The sequence below is a fragment of the Arachis ipaensis genome, chromosome B06 (genome assembly GCF_000816755.2).
Source record: "Arachis ipaensis cultivar K30076 chromosome B06, Araip1.1, whole genome shotgun sequence".
Classification (NCBI taxonomy): domain Eukaryota; kingdom Viridiplantae; phylum Streptophyta; class Magnoliopsida; order Fabales; family Fabaceae; genus Arachis; species Arachis ipaensis.
In genome coordinates this window covers 96526826-96532502 of record NC_029790.2, presented here as the reverse complement: position 1 = coordinate 96532502, position 5677 = coordinate 96526826, and positions in this window count along the sequence as shown.

The following is a 5677-nucleotide window of genomic DNA, read 5'->3' as shown; positions in this document are numbered from 1 at the left end:
GGAGGCCCTACGGGTAAAGGTAGGAGAGACCTTTGAAGATGAAAGAGTAGTTGAAAGGAGTTGTCATGGAAAGAAAATCATCAAGGATGAGTACGATTTTATACTTAAACAACTGGACAAAGCAGCAATTATTAAAAAGGAAGAAGTGATTGCAGACTTAAGAGATGCTGAACCTCCATGAAAAAGTCAAGACATAGAACCTCCTTCCAAGACGGTTGCATTTGATGTTGAGGAGGGTGTACAACCTCCAAAGCATATCATAGTTGAAGACTTGGAAGAGGTTGGTCAAGAGATGGAGATTACAGAAGAAGAAGCACAGACTCCCATGCCCTTGGTGAGCAATGAAGAAGAGATTGAATTGGAAGAAAGCTACCAAGAGGAAGAGGTTGATATTGAAGAAACTTACAAGGAGGTGAAAGTTGACAAGGAAGAACTCAAAGGGACTGGAGCTGGAAATCACCTTGCCAATGCTGTTGGAGACCTCTCCCCCAAAGCCATCACCATCTATTCCTTCATTCAAGTGGGTAAATCTTTCATCTCTAAGCTTAATTAGCTCACTTGAATATGCTTTACTTGAAACAGATGGTCAGCTTAGAGCTCTTTGTGGTATTAAGCGTAAAAGGAGGATGGTTAGTAGTTGGAGTTGTCATGCAAGGTTCAACATGGTTGTGTGCTCAAAGATTAAATGCAAGGGTTGGTGTAAAGCTCAACTGAATGGGTCTAGGAAGTTGTTTGGACGCTTCACTGAGAATTCTAAAGCTGAACCACCCGGTTGGAATCATGATAATAAACTTGAAGACGGGTGTAGAAACAAGATTTGGGATCCCGGAGGATATTGGAATCACAAATATTGGTGAAGATTCCTGGATGAGTTCAAGCATAAGCCACCATAACAGGAAGCTCATCAAATGTCCAACTTAAGGACTTTAACTAAAAGTGCTAGGTGGGAGACAACCCACCATGGTTTGATCGTTCCTTTTTCAATTTTATTTCGTTTTGTTTGTTTTTATTTTATTTTATTTTATTTTCATTGAACCTGGAATTATTTATTGTATCTACATTAGCATTGCATTCTGCATACTGCATATATAAAAAAAAAAACACGCACGTGACGCGGCAGCGTCGCTGATGCATCCACGTCACAAGTGCATTAGGAGAAAAGAAAAGTGAACAGAGAGTCACGCGAGAGCGTGGCTAGAGGCGTGCCTTTGGCACAAATCGCCCCACGCGGCCGCGTGTCCCACGTGTCCGCGTCAGGTGGAAAATTTGCCTCCCACGCGACCACGTCACCCATGCGGCCGCGTGACCTGAAAATCGACGTGAACAGGGTGCATAGCCGAAAGTTATGGTGGAGTGGTGCTGGACTAGCGCTAGACGCACAGCCCTTACCACGCGAACGCGTGCCCCACGCGTCCGCGTCATATTCCAATATTGGCCACTCACGCGATTGCATGACCCACGCGATCGCATCACCCATATTTTGGCAAAATAAGATTTCGAACAGAGACTTGTGCGAGCACGAGGCTGCCCTCGCGCCAGTAGCATAAAACGTGTCACGCGACATCATGACCGACGCAACCGTGTCAATCCTAATAAGCGCAATTCGCGCGAACGCGTCACCCACGCGTCCGCGTCGCCTGCGCCGCACAACTTATCCAAATCAGCGCCAATTATCTTATCTTTTCTTTTCTAATCCTAATTTCTTCTATCTTTTCTTCTTTCTTTCTTACTTTATTTCTTTCACCTCTCATTCCTTTTCACCTTCATTCTATTTTACTTAATTTATGTGCATATTTCATTCATTGCATTTTAATTTAGTGCATATTTTTCTTTTCTTTTCTAAATTCATTGTTTTTCCTTTGGTGTTAAAATTTTCTTATTTAACTGTTGCATCTTTTCTTGAATTATTTTGGTGCTTAGTGACTTATTTTACACTATAGAATGATATTAATTTTCTGCCAATGCCAATCTTTTATGATACTTGCACTTCATTTGCATTGATATGAACTTATATTGATATTTTCATTACTCACACTCCTCCCCTTTGTTGCAAATTTTGCACTACTGGTATGCCATGTGCTTCTATTATTTTCTCACGTACATGTTGAAGCTTCCATGTAAATGAGACCCTTATCATTTGGCATTAACCCACCCATACTTCATTTATTTTCTTATCTTTATTTCTGGGTTACTGTTCTTCTTTTTCTCTTCTTTCAGGCTGGCCACCGAAGACGGAAAAAGGGAGAAACTTCTAAAAGGGGAGACAAACAAGTCCATCTGCACAATCCTTGAAGAAAAATATCAGTTGGAACAACCTGTCCACCTGCACATCTCAACATGCACCAAGGACGGTGCAATCTTTAAGTGTAGGGAGGTCGATACCGATCTCCATGGGTTAGCTATTTTCTTCTTTCCAACACCATTGTTTTATTTTCTTTATTAGTTCATTATTGCATTGCATAATAGATTGCATAGTAATAGGTTATTTGCATGCATCTTCTACTTGATTGAAAAATAATAAGTTTCTTTTAAGACCTTATTTTTTTGAAAAATTTCACTAATTTAAATCAAAATTTTTGTGTTAAATTTGTTTGAAGTTGTATTTGGAACATGGTTTTTGAGCCAAAGAACACACAACCTGTGAGATTTTGAGCTTATTTATATGGTTACATTATTTAACCATAAATATTTTATTCTTGTGTGTTTACTTCTCTATGATTGTAATCTTTATTTTGTTTCATCCTATATGTCCAATATTTAATGTGTTACATACTTGCATATGATTGAGGCCATTGTTTAATTTTAGCTCACTTATCCCAAATAAGCCTACCTTTTACATCACCCTTGTTAGCCACCTTGAGCCTTTTTATCCCCATTTATTCTGTTCTATAACCACATCACTAGCCTTAAGCAGAAAAACAATTAAATATCCCAACTGAATCTTTGGTCAGCTTAAGATAGGGATTGTGTAACAATTATGTGTGGGAAAACTATGGAAACATGGGTTAATAAGGGAATGTGTTATGTTTTTCTACTTTGATAAAATATTGGGAATTTGGGTACCTACTCATGTGAAACTAGAAAAATTTAAAATCCATGTGCATTGATAAGTTATGTTTATTTTTCTATTTAGAAAAAAATAATAAAAAAAAGAAAAAAATATTCAATAAATAAGTAAATAAATAAGGGGACAAAATTACCCCAATGTTAAGTTAATGAAAAATCAATGCATATGTGATAAAATTAAAAGTTGATACATGAGTATGTGATGCAAAAGTGGGAATTTTGGGTAGCTAGGCATGAATTAGAATTATATAGAGTATATGTATGTTTGGTGAAAGTTTAGGTTAATTAAAGATTCAATTTATAGCTCACTTAGCCATATATATACCCTCACCCTTACTTTAGCCCCATTACAACCTTGAAAAGACCTCATGATGTTTGCATTGGTACATTAAAATTTTTGTTGATTGATTAGATGAAGAACAAAGTTTAGAAAGCATGACTAGAGAAGAGTAGAGTGATTAACCCTAGACACTTGAGAGTTAGAGTGATATACACTACCAGTAAGGGTTCAGTGCTTAATTCTATGTTCCCTGCTTTCATGAGCTATCTTCTTACAAGTTTACTTGTCTTTTATTGTATGATTTGAATTAGTGAAATCTGATTTATGTTTGTCTTGAAGAGCTTATTTACTTTTAACCAAGTAGGTAGAAACATTTTGCATGTAGTTGCATTCATATAGACAGGTTGCATTTCATACATTCTATCATTCCTCTTCACTCCTTTATAGCTTCTCTTGAGCTTAGCATGAGGACATGCTAATGTTTAAGTGTGGGGAGGTTGATAAATTACTATTTTATGGTTTATCTTGTGCTCAATTGAGTGGTTTTTATTAACTCTTTACCCACTTATTCATACTATTTGCATGGTTTTACATTTGCCTTCCTAATTATGTGCTTTGATTGAAAACATGCTTCTTTGACCTTAAGTTCCCTATGTTTAATCCTCTCTTATTACCATTAGATGTCTTGATATGTGTGTTAAGTAATTTCAGAGATTACAGGGCAGAAATGGCTCAGAGGATGGAAAGGAAGCATGCAAAAGTAGAAGGAATACAAGAAGTTGGAGAAATTGCTAAGCTGTCCAGCCTGACCTCTTCACACTCAAATGGCTATAACTTTAGCTACAGAGGTCCAAATGACACAGTTTTAGTTGCGTTGGAAAGCTAACGTCTGGGGCTTCGATTTGATATATAATATGTCATAGTTTCTCTGACGGTAGACGACGCGAACGCGTGCTCCACGCGGACGCGTTGCAGTGGCGAAAATCAGCGTGGCAGATTTCTTCTCCAGCAATTTCTGGGCTGTTTTCGACCCAGTTTGCCGCCCAGAAAACACGGATTAGAGGCTATAAAGTGGGGGAATCCATTCATTCATAACAACAAGCTCATAATACACAATTTTAGGATTTAGATGTAGTTTTTAGAGAGAGAGGTTCTCTCCTCTCTCTTTGGATTTAGTTTTAGGATTTAGGATTATTTCTTCTTCATCACAGGTTCAATGTTCCTCTTATTTATTTTCTACTTTTATTATATACTTTTTAATTATTATTTATCTTTTCAATTTGGCTTATGCTACATTCATATTATGATTTTCTTAATTAATATTATTTGAGGTAATTCAGATTTAAGATTGCTTTGCTTTATTTACATTGATGCTTTTAATTTAATTTAGATATTTTCTCCCTTTTGGTTTGGGTTAAGTAATTGGTAACGCTTGAGCTGTCAAATAAAGCAGTGGTTGAAATTGGGAGTTGCTCCAATAACTCTAGTCTTTCCATAGGAATTGACTAGGACCTGAGGATTAAGCTAATTAATCCACTTGATTTATCTTCATAGTTAGAGGTTAACAAAGTGGGATTAAAATCCAATTCTCATCACAATTGATAAGGATAGGACTTCCAATTCTAATACCTTGCCAAGAGTTTATTTTATTATTTCTATTTTACTTTTTTTATCATTTAACATACTGGTTTCTTACTTTCAAAACCTCCAATTTACAAGACTCATAAGCAATAATAAGAACATACTTCCCTGCAATTCCTTGAGAAGACGACCCGAGGTTTAAATACTCGGTTATCAATTTTAAAGGGGTTTGTTACCTGTGACAACCAAAACGTTTGTAAAAAAAGTTGATTGCTTGGTTTAGTAACTATACTTACAACGAGAGTTTACTATAACTTCTAAACCATCAAACTTCAGTTCTTCAAAGGGTATATTTGTCCACATTTTGAACGGGTTAGAGATATAAATGTGTTTTTCATTTCTTAGGAACGAAAATGTCTGTAAAAAAAAAAAGATCAATCAGATAAAAATAAATATATTTGTATTATACGAGTACACTTATTTATATTAGATTAAATGTATCCGTATTAGCTAGGAGGGTAATTAATTTAAGAATATAACTGCTTTTGATTTCACTCGCAGAAGTAAGCGCAATGGCGCACTTTCCATTGTTCCTGGATTTCTGCCCAGTAACCGCGCAATCTTTGTAGTTTGCAATTTTACTGTGTCAGAGACACTGCACCTAAATGTTTAAAACCGTAAAATTTTCAAAATTATTTAATTAAGTAAATAATTATTTTATTTTAGTTTATTTTATTTAAATAAAAAAGT